Source organism: Thalassophryne amazonica, chromosome 13 (assembly GCF_902500255.1).
Source record: "Thalassophryne amazonica chromosome 13, fThaAma1.1, whole genome shotgun sequence".
Lineage (NCBI taxonomy): Eukaryota > Metazoa > Chordata > Actinopteri > Batrachoidiformes > Batrachoididae > Thalassophryne > Thalassophryne amazonica.
In genome coordinates, this window is record NC_047115.1 from 41,618,634 (window position 1) to 41,632,879 (window position 14,246).

A 14,246-nucleotide genomic window follows, 5' to 3' on the forward strand; every position below is an offset into this window, starting at 1 on the left:
ATCTAATGCATCTTCAATCTGGTAAATGGACAAGAAAACAAATTATTGTGATTTTTTTTTGTTTGTTTTATTGTTTGTCTGTGTGTTTGTTTTTTTTTGTTTTTTTGCCTAATGAAATCTGAGAAATCAATTAGTGAAATGAGGGGATGAAATCAGGGAAGGCAGACAGTCTGATGTTGTTCTTCGTACTACTTCACAGCACCAGTAGAGGATGGGAACTTTCCTTACTGCATACATACCCCTGTGATCTGAACCATGCCCCTCTGCCTGTATCCCCCTTGAATTGCCTCGTCCACCCATCCCCCAATTCCCTGCCCTGGCTGTTGTTAACCCGTTTCTGCCTACGTAAGGCTTTCATGCTCCAATAATATGGAGCTCTACCGCACAGACAGAGGTTGCACATAATTAGATTTGACCAAACACATTTAATACACCTGCATTTGATGGCAGCATTTTTTTGGGGGGGGTCATCATTGCAAATTCTGCAGACTGTCAAAATTTTCCCCAAGAAGTGAAAATGTGTGGTAAACTGAAGGAATTACAGTGTTTGTTTACCTTTCTTAAGCGAGCTCAATGTGTAATTGTAATGTTTCAAGGCAGCACATTGTTAAATTGTGACTTTGGATTCAACCCCGTCATTGCCAGCTTAGCACAAAAGTGGGGGCATGTACCTAATTAAAACTGACAGGTGATGTAGCATGGACTCAGGAGGTTAGTGCAGTTCTAATAAAGAACAAAATACAAGGGTTTTATGTTTGTTTTTTAGGTTTTTTATCTTTTCATATCTTTGCTAGACTGAGAAACACCCCACAGGTCAGCCAGGCTACTGCAAAAACAGCTTCTGAGTAAGTCAATTCTGACTCTGCCAGTATAACCAGTAATCTCAAGCATGTTAAGACAAGCAAAAAGTAATAAGAGAGAAAAGCAAGAGTTGGGGTTGAGACAACTTGTGTGACCTATGACCTTCATGGCCTTCCTCAGAGTCTAGTCAGTGCTGTTGCCACTAAAATAAGTTCATCATTTGCTTTAACAACTCTGCTTCTTATGTCATTCAGTATAAGGTCAATTTCTCCTCCCCATTGTTAAAATGGCTACGGAGAAGCTATGAATGCCTTTCAATGCCTTAAGGCCCCCTGACACTTGCATGACTTTGATCCACGCATTTGCACGCACTGTCATGCACGAGAGTAAACCCGTCTCAAACTCACTGTAAACCGCTGTAAACTGTGCACAGATTCGTACAAGTACGCAAAGAAAATTTTGAAATGTTCAAAATCTCCATCACGCATTAATTACATGAACTTCACGAGCATTACGTAAACAAGTCAAAAACACTGTGTGAGTGCAAGTGATTGCGTCAGCGCATCACATCACAACACAGCTCATGTGATCAATTATAACGTGATGTTAAATCTATCATGAACATACTTTTACAGCTGCTCTCAAGAATGAATGTACATGCAACTGTTTTACCAAGCAATTACAATATAAACATGACAAATAATTACCTATTTAGACGCTTCCAAATGCGACCTTCACCTGAAGCGCGCACGCGCGAGAAAGAAAACCTGCAGCTGGAACAGCTCTCTGTGATTCTGGAAGCGATTATAGGCATTTACAACAGCCAACTCCAAGAGAAAATTATTAATCCGCTATGAAATAATTATTTTATATACACAGCATCCAGCGCACAATGCGTGGCAGCCAGTGGAACAAAGCACGGCGTCCAGCTGGGTACACAGTGGGTGGGATCGTCACAACGATGTGTGTGCAAGTGCGCGGATCAAAGCTGTGCAAGTGTCAGGGCACCTTTACTTCTACGCTATGGATCTAGCCTGACACCAACATCAGTTATATGCCCAAGACGTTATTCAGTCTCATTAAACAAGGCTTTTACAATGAATCTATAAACCCAGACCCATGAAAGCTCCATTCCATTATACAGCCATACCATTTCTGTTTATATCCAGTGCACAAGTAGTGCAAGCCATGGTCAAAAATCCATGACACAATACATGTAGAAAAACCTGCCATTATACCTTTGTATGTGTATTTTTTATTTTCTTAATATTCCAACTGGGCTTTGTTGGAGTTTTTACTACAGTGCTGCTGTATACTGGTGCCACCTTGGCTAATGTACACAGGCAGTGGCATGTCTGATAGCCTTTTGTTTGCCACTGGGGACAGTACCACATACAGTATACATCAGAAAGCACAGTATAGGAGCTGTGCTCATTATGCAACAGAGGTGACAAAATGTTACACCCCCGCCCCCCCCCCCCCCAAAAAAAACAGTACTTCTGCACCATTTCAGTATCTATGATGCCTTCTTTGCATAGGCCAGATACAATCATAGACATGGAGAAGCATGAGAGCAAAAAGAAGCCTTGTACAAGCACCTAAACAAACTTTTTCCACAACAAACCAGTATGACTGTATTTGAAAACTATGAGCAAGCATAAATTTCAAACGGGAATACTGGCACAGATAATATACTGACCATGATGACAATGACTGTCCAGATAGCTGTTAGTACCTCACATGTGGCAGTGTCATAATCTAAGCCAAAGGTTAGGATCAGTTTTACTGAATGTTTTAGCAAGAAACATCAACTAATTTGCAGCTCTGCCAGACCCTGATGGAACAATATTCCCTTGCAATGTGTTAGGTAACTGGAATTCTCAATTGGAATAACCAGTATATGTTAGACTAGAGGTTAGATCGTGTTGCAACTATGTGCATGTCAGCCTACAGCAACAACCCTTTTAATATGATGCACATTGTGCAATACATAGTCTCCAGAGCATAACTTCCGATTTAAAACCTGTTCATAGGCACAACAAATATCTACAATTCTGCGGCAAATACTGCTGCCCAGTTTGAATGAAATGACAATTTCTCAAACTTGCACATTCAAATCAAAAGTGATAAATGAATATAACTACCTCAAATTATCCCTTGCAACCACAGTTCAGCAAAATCAAGTTCTAAACCTAAAAGCACTGAGGAAAACCAACTTTTAAAAGTGAGATTGGTGTGTCAAATGCAAACAATAGGATTGCTTCCAGTGTCCCAAGCAATGTACAAAGAGGGTACGTGCACCACTCAGTTATTACTAGTTCATTACTACTTATTACTTATGAGTAGAGATGCAAACACAACTGTGTCATCGTTTTTATGGAGATTACAGGTCTCAACAGGAACAGCAGGGCCGCGTTCGTATCGTACCGGCGGATGTATTAACTCAATGGATAAATTAATAGTGCATTAAGGTTATCACGTCCGACCCATTGGCACGACTTCTTTTAGCAGTTTTGTTGTCTGCTGTGTGAAAATAATAAGGTTGTGGGGTTAAGATACCTCCGGAGAAATGTCCACGGACCAGCTCAGCGGTTCCGCTCGGTGCTTTAGCCAGCTAGCCTCGCTGCTGCTAGCCGGAGCGGCTGGACAGCAAAAGCTCCAGCAACGCCGTCCGCTGGTAATTTACTCCAAAGAAGAAGACAAGCGACGGAAAGTGACCCACGGACAACTACTCAGGGGTTTCGTGTTAATTTGCAACCCCCAACCGCGTGTATAAAGCGACATTTGTTTAAACAACTGCGCTTACCTATTTAACTACTACTACCAGACCCTTTGTTCCTGGCGACCGAGACGCGAACAAATAAAGACCCCGCCTACTCCCCCGCCCATCCCGACCATACACACTGGCGGTTGCAGACGAGGAGCTAACAGGGGCCATTGCCACGAGAGGGGCACCTCCCCCCCCAACCCAAAGATTTTTTTCCTCCTCATGTGGGACCCAATTAAGAAATCCTCTAAAATAAATGTAAAATGTCATGATCAGAAAATAATGTCTAAAATGTCAGTTTATTTCGGAGCAGAATTCTATCTGCAATTAAACTGGAGAATTAATAGATGAGAAAGTAGTGAAGAACTCTAGGCTAAAATTCCTGTACGGAAAAGGGGCTTTTTTAAATAGAAGTGGCTATTCGCACGGCCGCCGTGTCCATAACTCTCATTAGGCTATTCGCACGGCAAGACTCTGGTGGCAAAACTTGGAACTACTTATATAAACAAACATACTGCATTAAATGAAAGTTATGGACACGGCCGCGTTCGAATAGGGTCGCCTTTAGCCACCAGAGTCTTGCCGTATGAATAGTGAAATGAGAGTTATGGACACGGCCGAATAAAATAAAAAAAATCAAAATCGAAAAATATTAAAGGAGTTATGACATCTTCAATGCAGTATGTTTGTTTATACAAGTAGTTCAGAGTTTTGCTACCAGAGTCTTGCCGTGCGAATATACAAGTAGTTCAGAGTTTTGCTACCAGAGTCTTGCCGTGTGAATAGCCAAATGAAAGTTATGGACACGGCCGCCGTGCGAATAGCCACGGCCTTTTTAAATATACAGGCCAGAGAATAATTTGTGCGTCACTTAAAAAAACAATAAGTAAGACTTTTTTTTGTTGTTGTTGTTTATTTTTACTTTCACTTTTGATACTCTGTGTGCTTCTTACCCTGTGTGCTGCTACACAATGCTGCTGGAACCTCAATTTCCCTGAGGGAGCCTTTCCAAGGGATCAATAAAGTTCTAACTAATCTAATCTAATCTCATCTCATTTTTGTGGATAAGCTTAAAGCTGCAAACAGTGAAGATATATATTATTGGTGATATATGTGATATCCTTGTTAATGTGATGGTAGGTTTGCCAGGTTTCTTTTATTTTTCTTACTGATAAATCATATTTTATTGTCAGGTTTTAAATAAGTTGTCTATGCTTCGATATACGAGGTCTATTAGATAAAAAACCGACACTTTTTTTTAACTATATGGATTTGAATGACGTGCGATTACACCAATCATGCTTGAACCCTCGTGCGCATGCGTGAGTTTTTTCACGCGTCGGTGACGTCATTTCTCTGTGGGCAGACCTTGAGTGAGATGTGGTCCCGCCCTCTCGGCTGAATTCCTTTGTTTCACACGCTGCTCGAGACGGCGCGCGTTGCTTTATCAAAATTTTTTCTGGACCTGTGAGAAATATCCGAGTGGACACTATTCGAGAAATTAAGCTGGTTTTCGGTGAAAAGTTTAACGGCTGATGAGAGATTATGGGGTGTTTCTGTCGGTGTAAGGACTTCCCACGGAGCAGGACGTCGCGCTGCGCTTCCAGGCGCCGTCGTCGGCCTGTTTCGAGCTGAAAACATCCTAATTTAAGGCTTAATTCACCCAGGACGTCGTGAGAGAACAGAGAAGATTCAGAAGAGGCCGGCATGAGGACTTTATGCGGACATTCCGCTGTTTAAGGACGTTTTTTTAATGAAAGACGTGCGCGCAAATTCGCTGAGTCGTTTCCGTGACAACTCGGCGAATCTGTGTGTGCCGTGACAGGAAAAACACCTCCGTGTTGAAAACCATTTGTAAAATTCAGGCGGCTTTTGATGGCTTTCAACATGTGAGTAACTGAGAAATTGTTTAACAGCTTGGGCATGTTCCAACTTGCCCGTTAAAGTTTCCAAAGGAGGTGTTTTTCCTGTTGCGACCCCCCGCGGTCGGGTCCGGCCCGACATGCGACTCTGCCCGCACGTTCTTTCGTTACAAAATGTCCGTTAACAATGGAATGTCCGAATAAACTCCTCATGCCGACTTCTTCTGAAAGTTCTCTGTTCTCTCACGACTTCCTGGGTCAACAGAGCCTTAAATGTGGAAGTTTTCAACTTGAAACGGTGAGACGCTGCCGCCTCGACGCGCAGATCGCCGTCAGGCGCCGTGGGCCGTCCTTAAAGCGACACTACCAGACCAAAATCTCTCATCAGCCGTTAAAATTTTTACCAAAAACCAGCTGAATTTATCGAATGGTGTCCACTCAGTTGTGCCTTATAGTTTTGAAAAAATTTTGATCAAACAAAGCAGCAGTCTCTGAGCCATTCATAAACAATGAAAAAAATCGACGAGAGGGTGGGCCACTCCTCACTCAAAGACTGCCCACAGGCAAATAACGTAACCGACAGGCGTGAAAAAACTCTCACATGCCCACGAGGGTTCAAGCATGTCTGATGTAATCACACGTGATTCAAATCCATATGGTTTTTGAAAAAAATAATAAGGTCGGATACTTTTCTAATAGACCTCGTATATATTTGTCTTTTTATTTAATTGTAATTTTGTATTATGTATACATTTTTTTAATATGAGGGACCACAATGAAAACAACTGTGTGTGTGTGTGTGTGTGTGTGTGTGTGTGTGTGTGTGTGTGTGTGTGTGTGTGTGTGTGTGTGTGTGTGTGTGTGTCATCCCTGCTTATGTGTATCATAAAGTGAACTTCTTTGTAATTTCAGGAGTGCCTTTAAGCCAATTTAAATTTTCTCAACTTATCTTCCTGTCTCTTTTCTAAATAGAGTACCAACAGACTGAGGCATAGAAAAGAGTCTGACAAACATGCTAATTTCAAGACACATGCTACTTCAAAACCCCACATATAAGAGACAGAGAGAAGTCTGCTTCAGCTACATTCATTCAAAATCCTTTTCAACTTGGAGTTTTAGTCAGAAAATAATTCCTCTAATTTAATGATTTTTTGGGGGAAAAATGGTCGGTGTCCCTGACAACCATTAGTGGCCACAGTTCATCCTATCAGCTAACAGCTAATTAACAAAGCTAACTTTTTTAGCTTTTCAGCTAATTTTGAAAACCAATAACAGCCCACTTCCAGTAATTTAGTTTCACTAACTTTAAGTCTGCTAACCCATCCATCCATCCATTTTCTTCCGCTTTATCCGGAGTCGGGTCACGGGGGCAGCAGCTCACGCAAAGCCACCCAGACCTCCCGATCCACACACACCTCCCCCAGCTCCTCCGGGGGAACCCCAAGGCGTTCCCAAGCCAGCTGAGAGATGTAGTCCCTCCAGCGTGTCCTGGGTCTTCCCCGGGGCCTCCTCCCAGTGGGACGTGCCCGGAACACCTCTCCAGCGAGGCGTCCAGGGGGCATCCGGAAAAGATGCCCGAGCCACCTCAACTGACTCCTTTCGACGTGGAGGAGCAGTGGCTCGACTCCAAGCTCCTCCCGAGTGACCGAGCTCCTCACCCTACCTCTAAGGGAGCGCCCAGCCACCCTGCGGAGGAAACTCATCTTGGCCGCTTGTACTCGCGATCTCGTTCTAGGTGAGGATCGGAACGTAGATCGATCAGTAAATCGAGAGCTTTGCCCCCTACTCAGCTCTCTCTTCACTATGACGGTCCGATACAACGACCGCATCACTGCAGATGCTGCACCGATCCGTCTATCGATCTCACGCTCCAGCCGTCCCTCACTCATGAACAAGACCCCGAGATACTTAAACTCCTCCACTTGAGGCAAGGACACTCCACCGACCTGAAGAGGGCAAAGCACCTTTTTCCGGTCAAGAACCATGGCCTCGGATTTGGAGGTGCTGATTTTCATCCCGGACGCTTCACACTCGGCTGCAAACTGCCCCAGTGCACGCTGAAGGTCCTGATTTGACGAAGCCAACAGAACCACATCGTCCGCAAACAGCAGAGACGAGATTCTGTGGTTCCCAAACCAGACCCCCTCTACACCCTGGCTGCGCCTAGAAATTCTGTCCATAAAAATAATGAACAGAACCGGTGACAAAGGGCAGCCCTGGGGGAGGCCAACGTGCACTGGAAACAGGTTTGACTTACTACCGGCAATGCGAACCAAGCTCCTGCTGCGGTCGTACAGGGACCGGATAGCCCTTAGCAAAGGACCCCGGACCCCGTACTCCCGGAGCACTCCCCACAGGATGCCCCGAGGGACACGGTCGAACGCCTTCTCCAGATCCACAAAACACATGTGGACTGGTTGGGCAAACTCCCATGAACCCTCGAGCACCCGATGGAGCGTGTAGAGCTGGTCCAGTGTGCCGCGACCAGGACAAAAACCACACTGCTCCTCCTGAATCCGAGGTTCGACCATCAGTCGAATTCTCCTCTCCAGTACTCTGGAATAGACCTTACCGGGGAGGCTGAGGAGTGTGATCCCCCTACAGTTGGAACACACCCTCCGGTCCCCCTTCTTAAAAAGAGGGATGACCACCCCGGTCTGCCAATCCAGAGGCACTGTCCCCGATCGCCACGCGATGTTGCAGAGGCGTGTCAGCCAAGACAGCCCCACAACATCCAGAGACTTAAGGTACTCAGGACGGATTTCATCCACCCCAGGAGCCTTGCCACAGAGGAGCTCTTCGGAAGACGTGACGATGGGATTGAGGAGATCCTCGAAGTACTCCTTCCACCGCCCGACAACATCCCCGCTTGGCTGGTTGGGCAGCCAAGCCAGCCCGACAATGTTTGGCTAACATTTTTGTAAATTAAGTTTAACAGTCAAAAACATTTGCAAACCCTAAAGGCATATGTTTTGTTCTTCTTGGAGCTTCTGACTCAGTTGGAAAAGAGTGATATAAATGCAGTCCATTTACCATTTTTATTCACTGAATCTTTTCTGTACTGTGAATAAAGTGTATGTTGAATGTAAACAACTGTTTAATTTCATTTTCTCATTTAATTATTTATGTAAATGTTGAGCATCATCTGATCTTAGGATGCTAAACCTTTTTGGGAACCTCCACATTTATACTACAGCATATTAAAGTCACCACCCACACGACTACGGGATACTACATAGGCAAAACAAGGTTGGTTTGTTCATTGATTTTGTGCATTAAAGTTCATCAAATTTGAATAAGTTTGTCCTTATATGTTTCGTTTTTATTTGGAGAGTTGCAACATGGTAGGATTAACAACCTGTAGACTCATAGTTATGAGGTTGTTTGGTTATTGTTATAAAAAAAAAACTATTTGTGTACCTTAAGTCTGTGACCTGCATTTGAAAATAAAAATTATAATAAATAAATAACCTGTAGACTCATCTCTCTCAGACTGTAGACTCATCTCTGTACAAATACATCTGATCTTGTACCTCTTGTTGCTGCAACTTAGATATAGGTTCAGGATAAGGATATAGATCCTTATAAACTTACTTGTATGCTTTTGTCAGCCGATCAGTGCAGTGTGACGGCGAACTACGGGGGCCGGTGATGAACACATTTAAGCAGGGGTGTAAGCAGCTCTCAGTTGAATGGAGTCAGAGCTCCATCTACTGGTCAAACGGTGCAAGGACATTTTACATTGCCGACACAAACATTATTTCAGTAACTGTTCTGTTTATGAGAAATTATCGGCGTTCTATCGGCAAAATTTCTGCTGATAGTGAGTACTTCGAAAAGGGCTTATATCGGTCGGGCTCTACTTTTTGGTTTATTGTTTTGGGGAATTTCAGGTATTTGTTATTGAGTTTGGGCAGCACCGTGGCTTAGTGGTTAGCACTGTTGCCTCACAGCGAGAAGGTCATGGGTTCAATTCCCATCTGTAGCATTTCTGTGTGGAGTTTGTTCTCCCTGCGTTTGCGTGGGTTTCCTCCCACATCCAAAGACATGCGGGTTAGGTGGATTGGAATCTTTACATTGTCCATAGGTGTGCGAGTGGGTGTGAATGTGTTTGTTTGTCTGTTTGTGGCCCTGTGACCGACTGGCGTTCTGTCCTGGGTGTACTCCGCCTTGCGCTCTATGACTGCTGGGATAGGCTCCAGCCCCCCGCGACCCTTAATTGGAGTAAGCGGTTGAAGATGACTGAGTTATGGAGTTTGGCTCTCTTTTACAGAAAAGCTAGCATGCAACAATGGTTGTCAAGTTGTGGCACGTGTGCTTGAGGTGGTACTTGAAGTGGTAGAGCAAACTTCACATTAATGTCTGCAAAGCCAAATCACAGAAATGTAATAAGTTTACTGCAATTATGTTAATGTGCAATATTATTGCACATTAACATAATTGTGAATGAAGTGGAATTCATGTTTGGTGAAATGGAGTTGAATTGGTAGTTTGATGGATGTGAGATCATATACAGAATGTGACTTGCACAGTGTAAAAGTGAGCTGGGACGGCGATGATGTAACTATAAGCACAGCATTCTTCAGATACTTTGTTGGTGAGGTTACAATGTTGTGCTAAAAACTTTAATAAAGTCTTATTTCACCCTGTTATATATGCAATGGTATAAATTATTATTCTACTCTCAGAACTGTGATGAAAATGGTCTTTTATGATAAAGTTGGATGTCAGCCCTCAGTGATGGATCAAGGACAAGAGAACGTAACTTTTCATCTTCAGCTGATTACAAATGAAAGTCCAATTTCTCCCATGTTAACTGACATTTCTGCCCCCAGGTGATTTATTCTCATTAATCACACTGGTTGGACATCAGCTCCAAGTTAAGGTTTAAAGTGGTTTTTACTGTGAGATATGACTTCACTAATAATATAATGTTAAAAATGTACTTTTTTATGCAGATTTTTTTCCACTTATTTATTAGACTTTATTTAGAATACATCTAAGCATAAGTGAATGCATATGATTGACTATTTTTAAAAAGTAAATAAAGGCCAAATATCAAAAATGTTCCTTTTCAGGGAATTTTTAAGAACTGACGGAAATCTTACTTGTTCACTAAAGCCTGTGGTCTTAAACTCCATATCCCTCAATGTGTAAAGTGTCCTTGGGTATTTTGAAAGGTGCAATATAAATTATTATTATTATCATTATTATTACTAAGGTAACTGTTTTAACTCGGGCAAAGAATAGTTGCAAAGCTGTCCGTATTTTTTGTTTTTAGAAAAATGTAAGCGCTGTTGGAATCAGCTGGGGTTTTGGGCTATAAATAAACTATAGCACTCACAGTCTGCTCTTGTTCAGTCTTTTAACAAATCCTGTATAATTGTGCTAAAAGGATCAAATGTGCTGTTTCCTAATAGTGTTTGGATATTTATTTTACATTCTGATTACTTTTCGTTAGCACTGTTGCCTCACTTGCTGTGAAGCAACAGTGGATCTTGGATCTCTTCCCACCTGGGACCTTTCTGTGTGGAGTTTGCATATTCTCCTCGTGTTTGCGTGGGTTTCCTCCAGGTGCTCCAGTTTCCTCCCACTTCCAAAAACATGCAGGTTAGTTGAACTGGGAATTTTAAATTGACTGTAGATGTGGATGTGTATCCTGCCTTTTACTCTATGACTGCTGGAAGAGGCTCCAACCCCCTGTGACCCTTGACTGGAATAAGCAGGTATAGAATATGAATTAATTTTGATTATTCACTTTATTGTTACAGAGAATATGTAATCTGAAATTATTCCACACACTCCAATACAGTAGGGGACATTATGCTCCACTAAAGTTGGTTTGCAAGCTGCTGATAAACACAAAGAAGAACTAATTTAATTTTGTTATTAATTGATAGGTGTCATTTTTATTTTCAGACTGTGGCTGACAGTGTGACCAAGACGAGTGCCTTAAAGCAGCTATTCATGATAGATGTAATCGACCACGTTGAAAACAGCAACCATACTGAAGTTTTGTGAGATGTTAGCAAGACCAAAACAATCACGGAGGCAAAGCTGAAGCATTGGATATATGTAACACAAAGAAATCAGCTCACACTTAACAGTGGCACAGAATTTAATCTTGAAGATACCCAATCCTGAAGGCCATGATAATAATTCATTTCTTGGTAGAGTTTGGCAGTGATCGGACCCGTTCCAGTTGAGCTGTTGGTAGGAAAAACTCCGGACAGCAACAAACGTTTTTATAAACAACACAAATTATAGGTCGGATTATTATTATTACTATTTCATTCTCTATATGTTGCAGGCATTAGATATAAGTAAAAAGACATCAGAACAAACATGTTCCACACCACATTGCTGAGATTTTGGGGTAAAGAAAACACTGACTACGTTTACATGCCGTTAATATTTGGGTTAAGGTCAATATTCCAGTTTCTGAATCATTAGGAATAACCCGTTTACATGCTTAAGCAGACAGAGTTACTCCTGTATACATGGTCATTGGTATCATTTGGAATATCCCCATGTAAACAGTGATGCATGGACAACCTCCAGACGCACGGAGAACGTCATGACGCAAATATGCATTTCTGTTTCTTCTTCCTCTTTCTATTGTCAATAAAATACATTATATTCCTGTCTTTCATGATACTAACGAAGTATTCTGTTTCCTCCTCGCTCCAAAAGTGTGGTGCTGTGCTGCCACGTCTGGATTTCGCCATACTTGTTTACCTCTGCTTCTGTGGTGTCCGGTGAGTTGCGCTCGCCGCATACAAGTAGTTGCCGTACTCAAAAGACCAAGATTCCTTGTGGATAGGACATGCACAGAACACAAAATAATGTTCCTTTCTATGGGGATATCCCGATGCGTGTTTATATGACCTGATATTCGGATTAGAAACGGAATAACCCAGGGGTCATATTCGGGTTTTTAAAAACTGGAATATGAGCATATTCGGGTTTTTGCGGGTGTTTACATGGCCGTGCGTAACCGGGTTATTGCTAATATCCCAGTTATGAAAGGGTTATTGGCTGCATGTAAACGTAGTCAATGCAGCTGACCAAAGAGACTTCATGGAAGAGGACAGATGGAACAAACAGATAGTAGTAGGACAGTACTGTGTGCACAATTCCTAAAATTGAGCACAAAAAGTCAATAAAACAATAAAAACTACAATGTTCACTCCTGCTGATGCTCAGAGCAGCCATCTTGGTTTGTGAACTCGGGGTATGTAGGGTTTGAACAAGTTTTTGTCTTGGAATTCTGTCCTCAGGGGGCATTCCTGGTGGATGAGACTGGGAAAATCTTGGATGCACCATTCAACACCATGGGTAAAAATAAGAACTGCATTGGAAAGAAACTAGCAATGATACTTGTGCTGCACTATCTCCCATTTTGTTTAAGATAGGGCCCATGAGTTTAACACAGAGTCTTATCCCATCTCATGAAGTTGCTGTATAGCCAGTGATGGGCAGATTTGAGTTTCAGTGCACCAAAACCAGGAATCCCAAACATGAATTGAATGACATATGTGGAGAGAGAGAGAGATAGAGATCATATAATATTTTGTGGAAATGCAACCGTTGACATTGATGCATTTAAAAACATGCCCATGTCATCATAACTAGCCATCATAAGGAATAATAAAAGTATTAATTTGCTGGTGCTATTGGAAGTACTTGAAGCTGTATTCCTCTTTGGCAACCACAACAACAACATTAGCATTGATTTACACTTTCCTTTATTAAGTTCACAGGCTACAGCCTGTTTGCACGGCTCAGCAGATCTGTGGCATTGACAAGTCAGGCAAGTAGGCTGGAAAATAATTTATTCAAATTGTTTCAACCGCAATTCTGAGTCTTTCACATACAGAGAATATGTAATCTGCAGCCTCACTTTAAAATCAATAACCTCTCTAAGGTTTAGGCCCACAAGCAATATATTTAAAGACTGGAAAGCCTTTTTTTGTGGTTTCAAAGTTCATTTAAAGCTCAATTTCGTTTTGCCTTTCACTTGAACTGCCATTCAGGCACTTATAAAAGACGGGAGCCCTGAAGAGAGAAGTGAAGCAATTCGTTTCACAGAAAGGCTGACCCACACGCTTTCTTCTGTCACTCTTTCTCCATAAATCCCATGTCAGGCGTACAGACACGTCAGTCACAGCTTGTGCTTTTAGAGCGTTCAGCAGCGAGCAGAATGCCACAGGAATAGCTCAGGGTGAAATATGGCGCAATTCATGCAAAAACAAACTCTAGAATAATAGACGTTTCATAATCTACATGAATTGTTAGGCTTGGAATTTCATCTTGAGAACATTTGCCTTCACTGTATTGTCTAATGAGTTTCCTCAGTCAAAAGCATCTGCTCATTTTTTGTTTTCTGAATTTATTTCAAATTATTTGTACTGTTGGCAAGTTGATTGTGATTCAACCTTTGTACATATTGTTGCAACTTAAAAAATATCTTTCATTTTGACAAGTAAATGTGGTGCAGTTATCTTCATGACAAGGTACAAATTCTGAAACAAACAGACTGGATTTTTTTTTTTTTTTTTTTTTTATAAAACTTTTCTGCTTGTCTGTTGCTGATGACTGACAAAGTGCATGATAAAACAGCATCTCCCTCTGCTGGCAAACTGCAAAAAAAAAAAATGCCTCACATAAGAATAGAATAGGTCACATCTTTTTGCTTATTCCACAGTGATCCTTGTACAAACAAGTGAATTTAACAGTGGCGGTGCCAGGAAAGTTTTGTTGGGGGGGCTGGGGTAAAAGTTGGAGGGGCTCCACAAAGTCATTGAAATGAACAA

At 42.1% G+C, this 14,246-nt stretch overlaps 1 protein-coding gene across 9 annotated transcripts in view; it reads right to left on the minus strand.

The window, feature by feature from the left end:
- The window catches only part of LOC117523680 (LIM domain-binding protein 1-A-like), a 41,175-nt gene that overhangs the window by 13,182 nt on the left and 13,747 nt on the right, over positions 1 to 14,246 (minus strand). The window contains exon 1 of one of the 9 annotated variants that reach the window (XM_034185266.1): positions 3,361 to 3,617. The exons of the other annotated variants lie outside the window; for them this stretch is intronic. The gene's annotated coding sequence lies outside the window, so the exon portion shown is untranslated. Of the gene's footprint in view, positions 1 to 3,360; positions 3,618 to 14,246 lie in introns of those variants that run through there. 9 annotated transcript variants of the gene reach the window in all.